Raw genomic sequence first — 22,425 nt, 5'->3', positions numbered from 1 at the left:
ACGAGATTCGTCGGCGAGCTCGCTGGACTTGGGGGAGGGGAGGGCAGCGGCACGAGATGGGGAGCGGCGCCACGCGGCCGCCGGCGTGGCGCACGCAGTGGGGGATGGAGGCGGAGGGGATTTGGATCGGGCGTTGGTGGATTTTTTTTAGACAGACATGGGTTGAGTGGTGTGGGACGGTTGCGGGTGGGAGTGTATCCGGCGGGGCCGGGTGGGTGGCGTGGGAGACTAGTAGTAGCGCAGGTGTCTGACCTGCGCTATGGCTATCCACATAGTAGTAGCGTAGGTTTTACAACCCGCGCTACTACTACGGTTGGTCCTGGGAGGCACGGTGGAAATAACTTAGTTGTAGCGAGGGGTAAAAACCCGCGCTACTACTATCAGGTTATTAGTAGCGCGGTTTTCTCAAGCTCGCTACTACTAATTAGCAGTAGCGTTTGTTTCTAAACTGCGCTGCTGCTAAGATTCTGTGTATAAGGTTTTCCCTAGTAGTGGGTATAAATCTGCGCTACTAGTAAGCGCCTGTCTATAAGCTTTTCCCTAGTAGTGCGTTTTCACGCCTCCCGTTTCACGTTTGGAGGTCCTGCCTCCGTTGGCACGTCTTATCAAAACAGAGATCATGCCCACCCATTACGGGATTCTCATCGATATGGTTTGGGTAACCCAACCTTGCCTTATGCATGATCTCGTTGGGAACAGGCGAGGTTTATGTTGGGGAACGTAGTAATTTCAAAAAAATTCCTACGCACACGCAAGATCATGGTGATGTATAGCAACGAGAGGGGAGAGTGTGATCTACGTACCCTTGTAGATCGACAACGGAAGCGTTAACTTGGTTGATGTAGTCGTACGTCTTCACGGCCCGACCGATCAAGCACCGAAACTACGGCACCTCCGAGTTCTAGCACATGTTCAGCTCGATGACGATCCCCGGACTCCGATCCAGCAAAGTGTCGGGGAAGAGTTCCTTCAGCACGACGGCGTGGTGACGATCTTGATGTACTAATGTCGCAGGGCTTCGCCTAAGCACTGCTACGATATTATCGAGGACTATGGTGGAAGGGGGCACCGCACACGGTTAAGAATATGATCACGTGGATCAACTTGTGTCTCTAGGGGGTGCCCCTGCCTCCGTATATAAAGGCTCAAAGGGGGGGTGTGGCCGGCCAGGAGAGGCACGCCAGGAGGAGTCCTACTCCCTCCGGGAGTAGGACTTCCCCCCTTTCCTAGTTGGAATAGGATTCGTGGAGGAGAGAGAGGAGGAAGGCGGCCGGCCCCCTCTCCTTGTCCTATTCGGACCAAGGGAGGGAAGGGGCGCGCGGCCCATCTCTGGCTACCTCTCCTCTCTTCCACTAAGGCCCACTAAGGCCCATATATCTCCCGGGGGGTTCCGGTAACCTCCCGGTACTCCGGTAAAATCCCGATTTCACCCGGAACACTTCCGATATCCAAACATAGGCTTCCAATATATCAATCTTTATGTCTCGACCATTTCGAGACTCCTCGTCATGTCCGTGATCACATCCGGGACTCCAAACAACCTTCGGGACATCAAAACGTATAAACCCATAATATAACTGTCATCGAAACCTTAAGCGTGCGGACCCTACGGGTTCGAGAACAATGTAGACATGACCGAGACACGTCTCCAGTCAATAACCAATAGCGGGACCTGGATGCCCATATTGGTTCCTACATATTCTACGAAGATCTTTTATCGGTCAGACCGCATAACAACATACATTGTTACCTTTGTCATCGGTATGTTACTTGCCCGAGATTCGATCGTCGGTATCCAATACCTAGTTCAATCTCGTTACCGGCAAGTCTCTTTACTCGTTCCGTAATACATCATCCCGCAACTAACTCATTAGTTGCAATGCTTGCAAGGCTTAAGTGATGTGCATTACCAAGAGGGCCCAGAGCACCTTTATGTAACTTTGGAGACACCTGTAGAGCACCTTTATAATCACCCAGTTACGTTGTGACGTTTGGTAGCACACAAAGTGTTCCTCCAGCAAATGAGAGTTACATAATCTCATAGTCATAGGAACATGTATAAGTCATGAAGAAAGCAATAGCAACATACTAAACGATCGGGTGCTAAGCTAATGGAATGGGTCATGTCAATCAGATCATTCAACTAATGATGTAATCCCGTTAATCAAATGACAACTCTTTGTCCATAGTTAGAAAACATAACCACCTTTGATTAACGAGCTAGTCAAGTAGAGGCATACTAGTGACACTCTGTTTGTCTATGTATTCACACATGTATTATGTTTCCGTTTAATACAATTCTAGCATGAATAATAAACTTTTATCATGATATAAGGAAATAAATAATAACTTTATTATTGCCTCCAGGGCATATTTCCTTCAGTCTCCCACTTGCACTAGAGTAAATAATCTAGATTACACAGTAATGATTATAACACCCATGGAGCCTTGGTGCTGATCATGTTTTGCTCGTGGAAGAGGCTTAGTCAACGGGTCTGCTACATTCAGATCTGTATGTATCTTGCAAATCTCTATGTCTCCCACCTGGACCAGATCCCGGATGGAATTGAAGCGTCTTTTGATGTGCTTGGTTCTTTTGTGAAATCTGGATTCCTTCGCTAAGGCAATTGCACCAGTATTGTCACAAAAGATTTTCATTGGACCCGATGCACTAGGTATGACACCTAGATCGGATATGAACTCCTTCATCCAGACTCCTTCGTTTCCTGCTTCCGAAGCAGCTATGTACTCTGCTTCACATGTAGATCCCGCCACGACGCTTTGTTTAGAACTGCACCAACTGATAGCTCCACCATTTAATGTAAACACGTATCCGGTTTGCGATTTAGAATTGTCCGGATCAGTGTCAAAGATTGCATCAACGTAACCATTTACGATGAGCTCTTTGTCACCTCCATATATGAGAAACATATCCTTAGTCCTTTTCAGGTACTTCAGGATGTTCTTGACCGCTGTCCAGTGATCCACTCCTGGATTACATTGGTACCTCCCTGCTAGACTTATAGCAAGGCACACATCAGGTCTGGTACACAGCATTGCATACATGATAGAGCCTATGGCTGAAGCATAGGGAACATCTTTCCTTTTCTCTCTATCTTCTGCTGTGGTCGGGCATTGAGTCTGACTCAACTTCGCACCTTGTAACACAGGCATGAACCCTTTCTTTGCTTGATCCATTTTGAACTTCTTCAAAATCTTGTCAAGGTATGTGCTTTGTGAAAGTCCAATTAAGCGTCTTGATCTATCTCTATAGATCTTTATGCCTAATATGTAAGCAGCTTCACCGAGGTCTTTCATTGAAAAACTCTTATTCAAGTATCCCTTTATGCTATCCAGAAATTCTATATCATTTCCAATCAGTAATATGTCATCCACATACAATATCAGAAATGCTACAGAGCTCCCACTCACTTTCTTGTAAATACAGGCTTCTCCGAAAGTCTGCACAAAACCAAATGCTTTGATCACACTATCAAAGCGTTTATTCCAACTCCGAGAGGCTTGCGCCAGTCCATAAATGGATCTCTGGAGCTTGCACACTTTATTAGCTCCCTTTGGATCGACAAAACCTTCCGGTTGCATCATATACAACTCTTCTTCCAGAAATCCATTTAGGAATGCAGTTTTGACATCCATCTGCCAAATTTCATAATCATAAAATGCGGTAATTGCTAACATGATTCGGACAGACTTAAGCATCGCTACGGGTGAGAAGGTCTCATCGTAGTCAACCCCTTGAACTTGCCGAAACCCTTTTGTGACAAGTCGAGCTTTGTAGACAGTAATATTACCGTCAGCGCCAGTCTTCTTCTTGAAGATCCATTTATTCTCAATTGCTTGCCGATCATCGGGCAAGTCAACCAAAGTCCACACTTTGTTCTCATACATGGATCCCATCTCAGATTTCATGGCTTCAAGCCATTTTGCGGAATCTGGGCTCACCATCGCTTCTTCATAGTTCGTAGGTTCATCATGATCTAGTAGCATGACTTCCAGAACAGGATTACCGTACCACTCTAGCGCGGATCTCAATCTGGTTGATGTACGAGGTTCAGTAGTATCTTGTCTTGAAGTTTCATGATCATTATCATTAGCTTCCTCACTAATTGGTGTAGGTGTCGCAGAAACAGGTTTCTGTGATGTACTACTTTCCAATAAGGGAGCAGGTACAGTTACCTCGTCAAGTTCTACTTTCCTCCCACTCACATCTTTCGAGAGAAACTCCTTCTCCAGAAAACTTTCCAAACTTAGCAACAAAAGTCTTGCCTTCGGATCTGTGATAGAAGGTGTATCCAATAGTCTCCTTTGGATATCCTATGAAGACACATTTCTCCGATTTGCGTTCGAGCTTATCAGGTTGAAGCTTTTTCACATAAGCATCGCAACCCCAAACTTTCAGAAACGACAACTTTGGTTTCTTGCCAAACCATAGTTCATAAGGTGTCGTCTCAACGGATTTTGATAGTGCCCTATTTAACGTGAATGCGGCCGTCTCTAAAGCATAACCCCAAAACGATAGTGGTAAATCAGTAAGAGACATCATAGATCGCACCATATCTAGTAAAGTACGATTACGACGCTCGGACACACCATTACGCTGTGGTGTTCCGGGTGGCGTGAGTTGCGAAACTATTCCGCATTGTTTCAAATGTACACCAAACTTGTAACTCAAATATTCTCCTCCACGATCAGATCGAAGAAACTTTATTTTCTTGTTACGATGATTTTCAACTTCACTCTGAAATTCTTTGAACTTTTCAAATGTTTCAGACTTATGTTTCATTAAGTAGATATACCCATATCTGCTTAAGTCATCTATGAAGGTGTGAAAATAACAATATCCGTCACGAGCCTCAATATTCATCGGACCACATACATCTGTATGTATGATTTCCAAAAAATCTGTTGCTCTCTCCATAGTACCGGAGAACGGTGTTTTAGTCATCTTGCCCATGAGGCACGGTTCGCAAGTACCAAGTGATTCATAATCAAGCGGTTCCAAAAGTCCATCAGTATGGAGTTTCTTCATGCGCTTTACACCGATATGACCTAAACGGCAGTGCCACAAATAAGTTGCACCATCATTATCAACTCTGTGTCTTTTGGCTTCAACATTATGAATATGTGTGTCACTACTATCGAGATTCATTAAGAATAGACCACTCTTCAAAGGTGCATGACCATAAAAGATATTACTCATATAAATAGAACAACCATTATTCTCTGATTTAAATGATTAACCGTCTTGCATTAAACAAGATCTAGATATAATGTTCATGCTTAACGCTGGCACCAAATAACAATTATTTAGGTCTAATATTAATCCCGAAGGTAGATGTAGAGGTAGCGTGCCGACTGCGATCACATCGACTTTGGAACCGTTTCCCACGCGCATCGTCACCTCGTCCTTAGCCAATCTTCGCTTAATCCGTAGTCCCTGTTTCGAGTTGCAAATATTAGCAACAGAACCAGTATCAAATACCCAGGTGCTACTACGAGCATTAGTAAGGTACACATCAATAACATGTATATCACATATACCTTTGTTCACCTTGCCATCCTTCTTATCCGCCAAATACTTGGGGCAGTTCCGCTTCCAGTGACTAGTCTGCTTGCAGTAGAAGCACTCAGTTTCAGGCTTAGGTCCAGACTTGGGTTTCTTCTCTTGAGCAGCAACTTGCTTGCTGTTCTTCTTGAAGTTCCCCTTCTTCTTCCCTTTGCCCTTTTTCTTGAAACTAGTGGTCTTGTTGACCATCAACACTTGATGCTCCTTCTTGATTTCTACCTCCGCAGCTTTCAGCATTGCGAAGAGCTCGGGAATAGTCATATTCATCCCTTGCATATTATAGTTCATCACGAAGCTCTTGTAGCTTGGTGGCAGTGATTGGAGAATTCTGTCAATAATGCAATCATCTGGAAGATTAACTCCCATTTGAATCAAGTGATTATTATACCCAGACATTTTGAGTATATGCTCACTGACAGAACTGTTCTCCTCCATCTTGCAGCTATAGAACTTATTGGAGACTTCATATCTCTCAATCCGGGCATTTGCTTGAAATATTAACTTCAACTCCTAGAACATCTCATATGCCCCATGACGTTCAAAACGTCGTTGAAGTCCCGGTTCTAAGCCGTAAAGCATGGCACATTGAACTATCGAGTAGTCTTCAGCTTTGCTCTGCCAGACATTCATAACATCTGGTGTTGCTCCAGCAGCAGGCCTGGCACCCAGCGGTGCTTCCAGGACGTAATTCTTCTGTGCAGCAATGAGGATAATCCTCAAGTTACGGACCCAGTCCGTGTAATTGCTACCATCATCTTTCAACTTTGCTTTCTCAAGGAACGCATTAAAATTCAACGGAACAACAGCACGGGCCATCTATCTACAATCAAACATACATAAGCAAGATACTATTAGGTACTAAGTTCATGATAAATTTAGGTTCAATTAATCATATTACTTAAGAACTCCCACTTAGATAGACATCCCTCTAATCTTCTAAGTGATTACGTGATCCAAATCAACTAAACCATGTCCGATCATCACGTGAGATGGAGTAGTTTCATTGGTGAACATCACTATGTTGATCATATCTACTATATGATTGACGCTCGACCTTTCGGTCTCTGTGTTCCGAGGCCATATCTGTATATGCTTGGCTCGTCAAGTATAACCTGAGTATTCCGCGTGTGCAACTGTTTTGCACCCGTTGTATTTGAACGTAGAGCCTATCACACCCGATCATCACGTGGTGTCTCAGCACGAAGAACTTTCGCAATGGTGCATACTCAGGGAGAACACTTCTTGATAATTTAGTGAGAGATCATCTTATAATGCTACCGTCAATGAAAGCAAGATAAGATGCATAAAAGATAAACATCACATGCAATCAATATAAGTGATATGATATGGCCATCATCATCTTGTGCCAGTGATCTCCATCTCCAAAGCACCGTCATGATCACCATCGTCATCGGCGCGACACCTTGATCTCCATCGTAGCATTGTTGTCGTCTCGCCAATCTTATGCTTCGACGACTATCGCTACCACTTAGTGATAAAGTAAAGCATTACAGCGCGATTGCATTGCATACAATAAAGCGACAACCATATGGCTCCTGCCAGTTGCCGATAACTCGGTTACAAAACATGATCATCTCATACAATAAAATTTAGCATCATGTCTTGACCATATCAGATCACAACATGCCCTGCAAACCAAGTTAGATGTCCTCTACTTTGTTGTTGCAAGTTTTACGTGGCTGCTACGGGCTTAAGCAAGAACAAATCTTACCTACGCATCAAAACCACAACGATAGTTTGTCAAGTTGGTGCTGTTTTAACCTTCGCAAGGACCGGGCATAGCCACACTCGGTTTAACTAAAGTTGGAGAAACTGTCACCCGCAAGCCACCTATGTGCAAAGCACGTCGGGAGAACCGGTCTCGCGTAAGCATACGCGTAATGTTGGTCCGGGCCGCTTCGTCCAACAATACTGCCGAACAAAAGTATGACATGCTGGTAAGCAGTATGACTTATATTGCCCACAACTCACTTGTGTTCTACTCGTGCATATAACATCAACACATAAAACCTAGGCTCGGATGCCACTGTTGGGGAACGTAGTAATTTCAAAAAATTTCCTACGCACACGCAAGATCATGGTGATGTATAGCAACGAGAGGGGAGAGTTTGATCTACGTACCCCTCTCCTTGTCCTATTCGGACCAAGGGAGGAGAGAGAGGAGGAAGTGGGGCCGGCCCCCTCTCCTTGTCCTATTCGGACCAAGGGAGGGGAGGGGCGCGCGGCCCATCTCTGGCTACCTCTCCTCTCTTCCACTAAGGCCCACTAAGGCCCATATATCTCCCGGGGGGTTCCGGTAACCTCTCGGTACTCCGGTAAAATCCCGATTTCACCCGGAACACTTCCGATATCCAAACATAGGCTTCCAATATATCAATCTTTATGTCTCGACCATTTAGAGACTCCTCGTCATGTCCGTGATCACATCCGGGACTCCGGACAACCTTCGGTACATCAAAACGCATAAACTCATAATATAACTATCATAGAAACCTTAAGCGTGCGGACCCTACGGGTTCGAGAACAATGTAGACATGACCGAGACATGTCTCCGATCAATAACCAATAGCGGGACCTGGATGCCCATATTGGTTCTTACATATTCTACGAAGATCTTTTATCGGTCAGACCGCATAACAACATACGTTGTTCCCTTTGTCATCGGTATGTTACTTGCCCGAGATTCGATCGTCGGTATCCAATACCTAGTTCAATCTCGTTACCGACAAGTCTCTTTACTCGTTCCGTAATACATCATCCCGCAACTAACTCATTAGTTGCAATGCTTGCAAGGCTTAAGTGATGTGCATTACCGAGAGGGCCCAGAGATACCTCTCCGATGATCGGACTGACAAATCCTAATCTCGAAATACGTCAACCCAACATGTACCTTTGGAGACACCTGTAGAGCACCTTTATAATCACCCAGTTACGTTCTGACGTTTGGTAGCACACAAAGTGTTCCTCTGGCACACGGGAGTTACATAATCTCATAGTCATAGGAACATGTATAAGTCATGAAGAAAGCAATAGCAACATACTAAACGATCGGGTGCTAAGCTAATTGAATGGGTCATGTCAATCAGATCATTCAACTAATGATGTGATCCCGTTAATCAAATGACAACTCTTTGTCCATAGTTAGGAAACATAACCATCTTTGATTAACGAGCTAGTCAAGTAGAGGCATACTAGTGACACTCTGTTTGTCTACGTATTCACACATGTATTATGTTTCCGGTTAATACAATTCTAGCATGAATAATAAACTTTTATCATGATATAAGGAAATAAATAATAACTTTATTATTGCCTCTAGGGCATATTTCCTTCAGTTTATGGCTTAAGAGGGGGGTGTCTCGTATTTTCACCGTCTATATGAGGATAATGATCCCTCTTTTTTCCCACACCTTCCTCTTGTTGGGGAACGTAGCAGAAATTCAAAATTTTCCTACGTGTCACCAAGATCTATCTATGGGGAGACCAGCAACGAGGGGAAGGAGAGTGCATCTACATACCCTTGTAGATCTCTAAGCGGAAGCGTTCAAGAGAATGGGGTTGATGGAGTCGTACTCGTCGTGATCCAAATCACCGATGATCCTAGTGCCGAACGGACGGCACTTCCGCGTTCAACACACGTATAGCCCGGTGACGTCTCCCATGCCTTGATCCAGCAAGGAGAGAGGGAGAGGTTGAGGAAGACTCCATCCAGCAGCAGCACAATGGCGTGGTGGTGGTGGAGGAGCGTGGTACTCCAGCAGGGCTTCGCCAAGCACCGCAAGAGATGAGGAGGAGAGAGGTAGGGCTGCGCCAGGGAGAGATCAAATCGCGTGTCTTGGGCAGCCCAAAACCCCCACTATTTATAGGAGGAGGGGAGGTGGGTGCGCCCCCTCTAGGGTTCCCACCCCTAGGGGGGGCGGCAGCTCTAGATGGGAAAAAGGGGGGCGGCCAAGAGGGGGTGAGGGGGGCGCCCCCTAGGGTGGGCCTTAGGCCCATCTGAGCCTAGGGTTTCCCCCTTCTCCTCCTAGTTGCGCTTTGGGCCTTGTGCGAGGCGCACCAGCCCACTCAGGGGCTGGTCCCTTACCACTCTTGGCCCATGCAAGCCTCCGGGGCCGGTGGCCCCACTTGGTGGACCCCCGGGACCCTCCCGGTGGTCCCGGTACGTTACCGATAAAACCCGAAACTTTTCCCATGACCAAAACAGGACTTCCCATATATAAATCTTTACCTCCGGACCATTCCGGAACTCCTCGTGACATCTGGGATCTCATCTGGGACTCCGAACAACATTCGGTAACCACATACAAACTTCCTTTATAACCCTAGCGTCATCGAACCTTAAGTGTGTAGACCCTACGGGTTCGGGAACCATGCAGACATGACCGAGACGTTCTCCGGTCAATAACCAACAGCGGGATCTAGATACCCATGTTGGCTCCCACATGCTCCACGATGATCTCATCGAATGAACCAGGATGTCAAGGACTTAATCAATCCCGTATACAATTCCCTTTGTCTATTGGTACGATACTTGCCCGAGATTCGATCGCCGGTATCCCGATACCTTGTTCAATCTCGTTACAAGCAAGTCTCTTTACTCTTTCCATAACACATCATCCCGTGATCAACTCCTTGATCACATTGTGCACATTATGATGATGTTCTACCGAGTGGGCCCAGAGATACCTCTCCGTCACACGGAGTGAAAAATCCCAGTCTTGATTCGTGCCAACCGAACAGACACTTTCGGAGATACCTGTAGTGTACCTTTATAGCCACCCAGTTATGTTGTGACGTTTGGCACACCTAAAGTATTCCTACGGTATCCGGGAGTTGCACAATCTCATGGTCTAAGGAAATGATACTTTGACATCAGAAAAGCTTTAGAATACGAACTACACGATCTTTGTGCTAGGCTTAGGATTGGGTCTTGTCCATCACATAATTCTCCTAATGATGTGATCCCGTTATCAACGAATCCAATGTCCATGGTCAGGAAACCGTGACCATCTATTGATCAACGAGCTAGTCAACTAGAGGCTTACTAGGGACATGATGTTGTCTATGTATCCACACATGTATCTGAGTTTCCTATCAATACAATTCTAGCATGGATAATAAACGATTATCATGAACAAGGAAATATAATAATAATAATAATCAATTTATTATTGCCTCTAGGGCATATTCCAACAGTCTCCCACTTGCACTAGAGTCAATAATCTAGTGCACATCGCCATGTGATTAACACTCACAGGTCACATCGCCATGTGACCAACATCCAAAGAGTTTACTAGAGTCAATAATCTAGTTCACATCACTATGTGATTAACACTCAATGAGTTCTGGGTTTCATCATGTTGCTTGTGAGAGAGGTTTTAGTCAACGGGTCTGCAACATTCAGATCCGTATGTACTTCACAAATCTCTACGCTATATTTAGAGCCATTTCAAATAACTGTTCTACTTGGAGCTATTCCAAATTGTTGCCCCATTATACGTATCCGGTATCTCTACTCAGAGCTATCCGGATAGGTGTTAAGCTTGCATCGACGTAACTCTTTACGTCGAACTCTTTATCACCTCCATAACCGAGAAACATATCCTTATTCCTCTAAGGATAATTTTGACCGCTATCTAGTGATCTACTCCTAGATCACCTTCGTACCCTCTAGCCAGACATGTGGCAAGGCACACATCAGGTGCGGTACACAGCATAGCATACTATGGAGCCTATGTCTAAGCATATGGGACGACCTTCGTTCTTTCTCTCTATTCTGCCGTGGTCGAGCTTTAAGTCTTAACTTCGTACCATACAACTCAGGCAAGAACTCCTTCTTTGACTGATCCATCTTGAACACCATAAAGATCATGTCAAGGTATGTGCTCATCTGAAAGTACCATTAAGCGTTTTGATCTATCCTTATAGATCTTGATGCTCAATGTTCAAATAGCTTAATCCAGGCTTTCCATTGAAAAACACTTTCCAAATAACCCTATATGCTTTCTAGAAATTCTACGTCATTTCTGATCAACAATATGTCAACAACATATATTCATCAGAAATTCTATAGTACTCCAACTCACTTCTTTGGAAATACAAGTTTCTCATAAACTTTGTATACACCCAAAATCTTTGATCATCTCATCAAAGCATACATTCCAACTCCGAGATGCTTACTCCAGTCCTTAGAAGGATTGCTGAAGCTTTGCATACTTGTTAGCATTTTTTAGGATTGACAAAACCTTCTAGTTTTATCTCATACAACCTTTCCTCAAGAAAATCGTCGAGGAAACAATGGTTTTTGACATCCTATCTGCAAGATTTCATAAATAATGCAGTAACTGCTAACATAATTCCAACAAACTTTTAGCATCGCTACGTGTGAGAAAGTCTCATCGCAGTCAACTCATTGAACTTGTCGGGAAACACCTTAACGACAAGTCGAGCTTTCTCAATGGTGACACTTACCATCATTGTCTGTCTTCTTTTAAAATCCATCTGTACTCAACAGCCTTACGACCATCGAGCCGTTCTGCCAAAGTCTACACTTTGTTTTCATACATGGATCCTCTCTCGGATTTTATGGCCTCGAGCCATTTATCGGAATCCAGGCCCACCATCGCTTCTCCATAGCTCGTAGGTTAATTGTTGTCTAGCAACATGACTTCCAAGACAGGATTACGTACCACTCTGAAGTAGTACGCATCCTTGTCATCCTACGAGGTTTGGTAGTGACTTGATCTGAAGTTTCATGATCACTATCATAAGCTTCCACTTCAATTGGTGTAGGTGCCACACACTAGTTGAAGAGACGGTTCAATAACCTCATCAAGTCTCCACCATCCTCCACTCAATTCTTTCGAAAGAAACTTTTCCTCGAGAAAGGACCCGATTCTAGAAACAATCCCTTATTGCTTTCGAATCTGAGACAGGAGCTATACCCAATTGTCTTGGGTGTCCTATGAAGATGCATTTATCCGCTTTGGGTTCGAGCTTATCAGCCTGAAACTTTTCCACATAAGCGTCGCAGCCCCAAACTTTTAAGAAATGACAGCTTAGGTTTCTCTAAACCATAGTTCATACGGTGTCATCTCATCGGAATTACGTGGTGCCCTATTTAAAGTGAATGTGGTTGTCTCTAATGCCTAACCCATAAACTATCGTGGTAATTCGATAAGAGACATCATGGTATGCATCATATCCAATAGGGTGCAGTTATGATGTTCAGACACACCATCACACTATGGTGTTCTAGGCTATATTAGTTGTTAAACAATTTCCACAATGTCTTAATTCTGTGCCAAACTCGTAATTCAGATATTCATCTCTATGATCATATCATAGATATTTTATCCTCTTGTCACGACGATGTTCAACCTCACTCTGAAATTACTTGAACCTTTCAATAATTCAGACTCGTGATTCATCAAGTAAATATACTCAACATCTACTCAAATCATCTGTGAAGTAAGAACATAACGATATCCACTACATGCCTCAGCACTCATTGGACTGCATAAAAAATGTATTACTTCCAACAAGTTGCTTTCTAGTTCCATTTTACTGAAAACGAGGCTTTCAGTCATCTTGCCCATGTGGTATGATTTGCATGTCTCAAGTGATTCAAAATCAAGTGAGTCCAAACGATCCATCTGTATAGAGTTTGTTCATGCATATCTACCAACAAACATTGTTCGCATGTCTCAATCCTTTCAAAAATGAGTGAGTCCAAAGATCCATCAACATGGAGCTTCTTCATGCGTTTTATACCGATATGACTTAAGTGGCAGTGCCACAAGTAGGTGGTACTATCATTACTATCTTATATCTTTTGGCATGAACATGTGTATCACTATGATCGAGATTCAATGAACCATTCATTTTAGGTGCAAGACCATTGAAGGTATTATTCAAATAAACAGAGTAACCGTTATTCTCCTTAAATGAATAACCATATTGCGATAGACATAATCCAATCATGTCTATGCTCAATGCAAACACCAATCTTGATGGTAGAGGGAGCGTGCGATGCTTGATCATATCAACATTGGAAACACTTCCAACACATATCGTCAGCTCACCTTTAGCTAGTCTCCATTTATTCCGTAGCTTCTATTTCGAGTTACTAACACTTAGCAACTGAACCGGTATCTAATACCCTGGTGCTACTAGGAGTACTAGTAAAGTACACATCAACACAATGTATGTCCAATATACTTCTATCGACCTTGCCAGCCTTCTCATCTACCAAGTATCTACGGTAATTCTGCTCCAGTGGTTGTTCCCCTTATTACAGAAGCACTTAGTCTCGGGTTTGGGTTCAACCTTGGGTTTCTTCACTAGAGCAGCAGCTGAATTGCCGTTTCATGAAGTATCCCTTCGTGCCCTTGCACTTCTTGAAACTAGTGGTTTCACCAACCATCAACAATTGATGCTCCTTCTTGATTTCTACTTTTGTGGTGTCAAACATCGCGAATATCTCAAGGATCATCATATATGTCCCTGATATATTATAGTTCATCACGAAGCTCTAGCAGCTTGGTGGTAATGACTTCGGAGAAACATCACTTTCTCATCTGGAAGATCAACTCCCACTCGATTCAAATGATTGTTGTACTCAGACAATCTGAGCACAAGCTCAACAATTCAGCTTTTCTCCCTTAGTTTGTAGGTTAAGAAAATCGTCGGAGGTCTTATACCTCTTGACGTGGGCACGAGCCTGAAATCCCAATTTTAGCCCTCGAAACATCTCATATGTTTCGCAACGTTTCAAAACGTCTTCGGTGCCTTAACTCTAAACCGTTTAACTGAACTATCACGTAGTTATCAAAATGTGTATGTCAGATGTTCGCAACATCCACAGACAACGTTCGAGGTTCAGCACACTGAGCGGTGCATTAAGGACATAAGCCTTCTATGAAGCAATGAGGACAATCCTCAGTTTACGGACCTAGTCCGCATAATTGCTACTATCAACTTTCAACTAAATTTTCTCTAGGAACATATCTAAACAGTAGAACTGAAGCACGAGCTACGACATAATTTGCGAAGACCTTTTGACTATGTTCAGGATAATTAAGTTCATCTTATGAACTCCAATTCAGATAGACATCCCTCTAGTCATCTAAGTGATTACATGATCCGAGTCAACTAGGCCGTGTCCGATCATCACGTGAGATGGACTAGTCAACATCGGTGAACATCTTCATGTTGATCGTATCTACCATATGACTCATGCTCGACCTTTCGGTCTCTTGTGTTCCGAGGCCATGTCAGTACATGCTAGGCTCGTCAAGTCAACCTAAGTTTTTGCATGTGTTCCGAGGCCATGTCTGTACATGCTAGGCTCGTCAACACCCGTTGTATTCGAACGTAAGAATCTATCACACCCGATCATCACGTGGTGCTTCGAAACGATGAACTTTTGCAACGGTGCACAGTTAGGGGGAACACTTTCTTGAAATTTTAATGGGGGATCATCTTATTTACTACGGTTGTTCTAAGCAAATAAGATGTATAAACATGATAAACATCACATGCAATCAAATAATAGTGACATGATATGGCCAATATCATATAGCTCCTTTGATCTCCATCTTGGGGCTCCATGATCATCTTGTCACCGGCATGACACCATGATCTCCATCATCGTGTTCATGAAGTTGTCTCGCCAACTATTACTTCTACTACTACAGCTAACGGTTAGTAATAAAGTAAGGTAATTACATGACGTTTATGTTGACACGCAGGTCAAAAATAAATTAAGACAACTCCTATGGCTCCTGCTGGTTGTCATACTCATCGACATGCAAGTCGTGATTCCTATTACAAGAACATGATCAATCTCATACATCACATATCATTCATCACATTCTTCTAGGCCATATCACATCACATAGCATACCCTGCAAAAACAAGTTAGACGTCCTCTAATTGTTGTTTGCATGTTTTACGTGGCTGCTATGGGTTTCTAGCAAGAACGTTTCTTACCTACGAAAAAACCACAACGTGATATGCCAATTGCTATTTACCCTTCATAAGGACCCTTTTCATCGAATCGGATCTGACTAAAATGGGAGAGACAGACACCCGCCAGCCACCTTATGCAACTAGTGTATGTCAGTCGGTGGAACCGGTCTCACGTAAGTGTACGTGTAAGGTTGGTCCGGGCCGCTTCATCCCACAATGCCGCTGAATCAAGATTGGATTAGTAACGGTAAGCATATTGAACAAAATCAACGCCCACAACAACTTTGTGTTCTACTCGTGCATAGAATCTACGCAATAGACCTAGCTCATGATGCCACTGTTGGGGAACGTAGCAGAAATTCAAAATTTTCCTACGTGTCACCAAGATCTATCTATGGGGAGACCAGCAATGAGGGGAAGGAGAGTGCATCTACATACCCTTGTAGATCGCTAAGCGGAAGCGTTCAAGAGAACGGGGTTGATGGAGTCGTACTCGTCGTGATCCGAATCACTGATGATCCTAGTGCCGAACGGACGGCACCTCCGCGTTCAACACACGTACAGCCCGGTGACGTCTCCCATGCCTTGATCCAGCAAGGAGAGAGGGAGAGGTTGAGGAAGACTCCATCCAGCAGCAGCACAACGGCGTGGTGGTGGTGGAGGAGCGTGGTACTCCAGTAGGGCTTCGCCAAGCACCGCAAGAGACGAGGAGGAGAGAGGAAGGGCTGTGCCAGGGAGAGATCAAATCGCGTGTCTTGGGCAACCCAAAACCCCCACTATTTATAGGAGGAGGGGAGGAGGGTGCGCCCCCTCTAGGGTTCCCACCCCTAGGGGGGGCGGCAGCCCTAGATGGGAAAAAGGGGGGCGGCCAAGTGGGGGAGAGGGGGGCGCCCCCTAGGGTGGGCCTTAGGCCCATCTGAGCCTAGGGTTTCCCCCTTCTCCTCCTAGCTGCGCTTTGGGCCTTGTGGGAGGTGAACCAGCCCACTTAGGGGCTGGTCCCTTACCACTCTTGGCCCATGCAAGCCTCCGGGGCCGGTGGCCCCACTTGGTGGACCCCCGGGACCCTCCCGGTGGTCAAGGTACGTTACCGATAAAACCCGAAACTTTTCCGGTGACCAAAACTGGACTTCCCATATATAAATCTTTACCTCCGAACCATTCCGGAACTCCTCGTGACGTCTGGGATCTCATCCGGGACTCCGAACAACATTCGGTAAACACATACAAACTTCCTTTATAACCCTAGCGTCATCGAACCTTAAGTGTGTAGACCCTACGGGTTCGGGAACCATGCAGACATGACCGAGACGTTCTTCTGGTCAATAACCAATAGCGGGATCTGGATACCCATGTTGGCTCCCACATGCTCCACGATGATCTCATCGGATGAACCACAATGTCAAGGACTTAATCAATCCCGTATACAATTCCCTTTGTCTATCGGTACGATACTTGCCCGAGATTCGATCGTCGGTATCCCGATACCTTGTTCAATCTCGTTACCGGCAAGTCTCTTTACTCGTTCCGTAACACATCATCCCGTGATCAACTCCTTGATCACATTGTGCACATTATGATGATGTTCTACCGAGTGGGCCCAGAGATACCTCTCCGTCACACGGAGTGGCAAATCCCAGTCTCGATTCGTGCCAACCGAACAGACACTTTCGGAGATACCTATAGTGTACCTTTATAGCCACCCAGTTACCTTGTGACGTTTGGCACACCCAAAGTATTCCTACGGTATCCGGGAGTTGCACAATCTCATGGTCTAAGGAAACGATACTTGACATTAGAAAAGCTTTAGCATACGAACTACACGATCTTTGTGCTAGGCTTAGGATTGGGTCTTGTCCATCACATCATTCTCCTAATGATGTGATCCCATTATCAACGACATCCAATGTCCATGGTCAGGAAACCGTAACCATCTGTTGATCAACGAGCTAGTCAACTAGAGGCTTACTAGGGACATGGTGTTTTCTATGTATCCACCCCATGTATCTGAGTTTCCTATCAATACAATTCTAGCATGGATAATAAACGATTATCATGAACAAGGAAATATAATAATAATAATCAATTTATTATTGCCTCTAGGGCATATTTCCAACAGTCTCCCACTTGCACTAGAGTCAATAATCTAGTTCACATCGCCATGTGATTAACACTCACAGGTCACATCGCCATGTGACCAACATCCAAAGAGTTTACTAGAGTCAATAATCTAGTTCACATCACTATGTGATTAACACTCAATGAGTTCTGGGTTTGATCATGTTGCTTGTGCGAGAGGTTTTAGTCAACGGGTCTGCAACATTCAGATCCGTATGTACTTCACAAATCTCTACGCTATATTTGGAGCCATTTCAAATAACTGTTCTACTTGGAGCTATTCCAAATTGTTTCTCCATTATACGTATCCGGTATCTCTACTCAGAGCTATCCGGATAGGTGTTAAGCTTGCATCGACGTAACTCTTTACATCGAACTCTTTATCACCTCCATAATCGAGAAACATATCCTTATTCCTCTAAGGATAATTTTGATCGCTATCTGGTGATCTACTCCTAGATCACCTTCGTACCCTCTAGCCAGACATGTGGCAAGGCACACATCAGGTGCAGTACACAGCATAGCATACTATGGAGCCTATGTCTAAGCATATGGGACGACCTTCGTCCTTTCTCTCTGTTCTGTCGTGGTCGAGCTTTAAGTCTTAACTTCGTACCTTACAACTCAGGAAAGAACTCCTTCTTTGACTGATCCATCTTGAACACCTTCAAGATCATGTCAAGGTATGTGCTCATTTGAAAGTACCATTAAGCGTTTTGATCTATCCTTATAGATATTGATGCTCAATGTTCAAATAGCTTAATCCAGGCTTTCCATTGAAAAACACTTTCCAAATAACCCTATATGCTTTCTAGAAATTCTACGTCATTTCTGATCAACAATATGTCAACAACATATATTCATCAGAAATTCTATAGTGCTCCCACTCACTTCTTTGGAAATACAAGTTTCTCATAAACTTTGTATACACCCAAAATCTTTGATCATCTCATCAAAGCATACATTCCAACTCCGAGATGCTTACTCCAGTCCTTAGAAGGATTGCTGAAGCTTTGGATACTTGTTAGCATTTTTCAGGATTGACAAAACCTTCTAGTTTTATCTCATACAACCTTTCCTCAAGAAAATCGTCGAGGAAACAATGGTTTTTGACATCCTATCTGCAAGATTTCATACATAATGCAGTAACTGCTAACATAATTCCAACAGACTTTTAGCATCGCTACGTGTGAGAAAGTCTCATCGCAGTCAACTCCTTGAACTTGTCGGCAAACACCTTAACGACAAGTCGAGCTTTCTCAATGGTGACACTTACCATGATTGTCTGTCTTCTTTTAAAATCCATCTGTACTCAACAGCCTTACGACCATCGAGCTGTTCTGCCAAAGTCTACACTTTGTTTTCATACATGGATCCTCTCTCAGATTTTATGGCCACAAGCCATTTATCGGAATCCAGGCCCACCATCGCTTCTCCATAGCTCGTAGGTTGATTGTTATCTAGCAACATGACTTCCAAGACAGGATTACGTACCACTCTGTAGTAGTACGCATCCTTGTCATCCTATGAGGTTTGGTACTGACTTGATCTGAAGTTTCGTGATCACTATCATAAGCTTCCACTTCAATTGGTGTAGGTGCCACACACTAGTTGAAGAGACGGTTCAATAACCTCATCAAGTCTCCACCATCCTCCCACTCAATTCTTTCGAAAGAAACTTTTCCTCGAGAATGGACCCGATTCTAGAAACAATCCCTTATTGCTTTCGAATCTGAGACAGGAGGTATACCCAATTGTCTTGGGTGTCCTATGAAGATACATTTATCCTCTTTGGGTTCGAGCTTATCAGCCTGAAACTTTTCGACATAAGCGTCGCAGCCCCAAACTTTTAAGAAATGACAGCTTAGGTTTCTCTAAACCATAGTTCATACGGTGTCATCTCATTGGATTTACGTGGTGCCCTATTTAAAGTGAATGTGGTTGTCTCTAATGCCTAACCCATAAAATATCGTGGTAATTCGATAAGAGACATCATGGTATGCATCATATCCAATAGGGTGCAGTTATGATGTTCGGACACACCATTACACTATGGTGTTCCAGGCTGTATTAGTTGTGAAACAATTTCCACAATGTCTTAATTCTGTGCCAAACTTGTAATTCAGATATTCATCTCTATGATCATATCATAGATATTTTATCCTCTTGTGACGACGATGTTCAACCTCACTCTAAAATTACATGAACCTTTCAATAATTCAGACTCGTGATTCATCAAGTAAATATACTCAACATCTACTCAAATCATCTGTGAAGTAAGAACATAACGATATCCCTACACGCCTCAGCACTCATTGGTGTGCATAAAAAATGTTTTACTTCCAACAAGTTGCTTTCTAGTTCCATTTTACTGAAAACGAGGCTTTCAGTCATCTTGCCCATGTGGTATGATTTGCATGTCTCAAGTGATTCAAAATCAAGTGAGTCCAAACGATCCATCTGTATAGAGTTTCTTCATGCATATCTACCAACGAACATGGTTCGCATGTCTCAATCCTTTCAAAAATGAGTGAGTCCAAAGATCCATCAACATGGAGCTTCTTCATGCGTTTTATACCGATATGACTTAAGTGGCAGTGCCACAAGTAGGTGGTACTATCATTACTATCTTATATCTTTTGGCATGAACATGTGTATCACTATGATCGAGATTCAATGAACCATTCATTTTAGGTGCAAGACCATTGAAGGTATTATTCAAATAAACAGAGTAACCGTTATTATCCTTAAATGAATAACCATATTGCGATAGACATAATCCAATCATGTCTATGCTCAACGCAAACACCAATCTTGATGGTAGAGGGAGCGTGCGATGCTTGATCATATCAACATTGGAAACACTTCCAACACATATCGTCAGCTCACCTTTAGCTAGTCTCCGTTTATTCCGTAGCTTCTATTTCGAGTTACTAACACTTAGCAACCGAACCGGTATCTAATACCCTGGTGCTACTAGGAGTACTAGTAAAGTACACATCAACACAATGTATGTCCAATATACTTCTATCGACCTTGCCAGCCTTCTCATCTACCAAGTATCTAGGGTAATTCTGCTCCAGTGGCTGTTCCCCTTATTACAGAAGCACTTAGTCTCGGGTTTGGGTTCAACCTTGGGTTTCTTCACTAGAGCAGCAGCTGAATTGCCGTTTCATGATGTATCCCTTCGTGCCCTTGCCCTTCTTGAAACTAGTGGTTTCACCAACCATCAACAATTGATGGTCCTTCTTGATTTCTACTTTTGTGGTGTCAAACATCGCGAATATCTCAAGGATCATCATATATGTCCCTGATATATTATAGTTCATCACGAAGCTCTAGCAGCTTGGTGGTAATGACTTCGGAGAAACATCACTTTCTCATCTGGAAGATCAACTCCCACTCGATTCAAATGATTGTTGTACTCAGACAATCTGAGCACAAGCTCAACAATTCAGCTTTTCTCCCTTAGTTTGTAGGTTAAGAAAATCGTCGGAGGTCTTATACCTCTTGACGTGGGCACGAGCCTGAAATCCCAATTTCAGCCCTCGAAACATCTCATATGTTTCGCGACGTTTCAAAACGTCTTCGGTGCCTTAACTCTAAACCGTTTAACTGAACTATCACGTAGTTATCAAAATGTGTATGTCAGATGTTCGCAACATCCACAGACAACATTCGAGGTTCAGCACACTGAGCGGTGCATTAAGGACATAAGCCTTCTATGAAGCAATGAGGACAATCCTCAGTTTACGGACCTAGTCCGCATAATTGCTACTATCAACTTTCAACTAAATTTTCTCTAGGAACATATCTAAACAGTAGAACTGAAGCGCGAGCTATGACATAATTTGCGAAGACATTTTGACTATGTTCAGGATAATTAAGTTCATCTTATGAACTCCCATTCAGATAGACATCCCTCTAGTCATCTAAGTGATTACATGATCCGAGTCAACTAGGCCGTGTCCGATCATCACGTGAGACGGACTAGTCAACATCGGTGAACATCTTCATGTTGATCGTATCTACCATATGACTCATGCTCGACCTTTCGGTCTCTTGTGTTCCGAGGCCATGTCTGTACATGCTAGGCTCGTCAAGTCAACCTAAGTTTTTTGCATGTGTTCCGAGGCCATGTCTGTACATGCTTGGCTCGTCAACACCCGTTGTATTCGAACGTAAGAATCTATCACATCCGATCATCACGTGGTGCTTCGAAACGACGAACTTTCGCAATGGTGCACAGTTAGGGGGAACACTTTCTTGAAATTTTAATGGGGGATCATCTTATTTACTACGGTTGTTCTAAGCAAATAAGATGTATAAACATGATAAACATCACATGCAATCAAATAATAGTGACATGATATGGCCAATATCATATAGCTCCTTTGATCTCCATCTTGGGGCTCCATGATCATCTTGTCACCGGCATGACACCATGATCTCCATCATCGTGTCTTCATGAAGTTGTCTCGCCAACTATTACTTCTACTACTATAGCTAACGGTTAGTAATAAAGTAAGGTAATTACATGACGTTTATGTTGGCACGCAGGTCATAAATAAATTAAGACAACTCCTATGGCTCCTGCTGGTTGTCATACTCATCGACATGCAAGTCGTGATTCCTATTACAAGAACATGATCAATCTCATACATCACATATCATTCATCACATTCTTCTAGGCCATATCACATCACATAGCATACCCTACAAAAACAAGT

Source organism: Triticum urartu, chromosome 2A (assembly GCF_056163025.1).
Source record: "Triticum urartu cultivar PI428250 chromosome 2A, HENAU_Tu73, whole genome shotgun sequence".
Classification (NCBI taxonomy): domain Eukaryota; kingdom Viridiplantae; phylum Streptophyta; class Magnoliopsida; order Poales; family Poaceae; genus Triticum; species Triticum urartu.
This window is presented reverse-complemented; position numbering follows the sequence as displayed.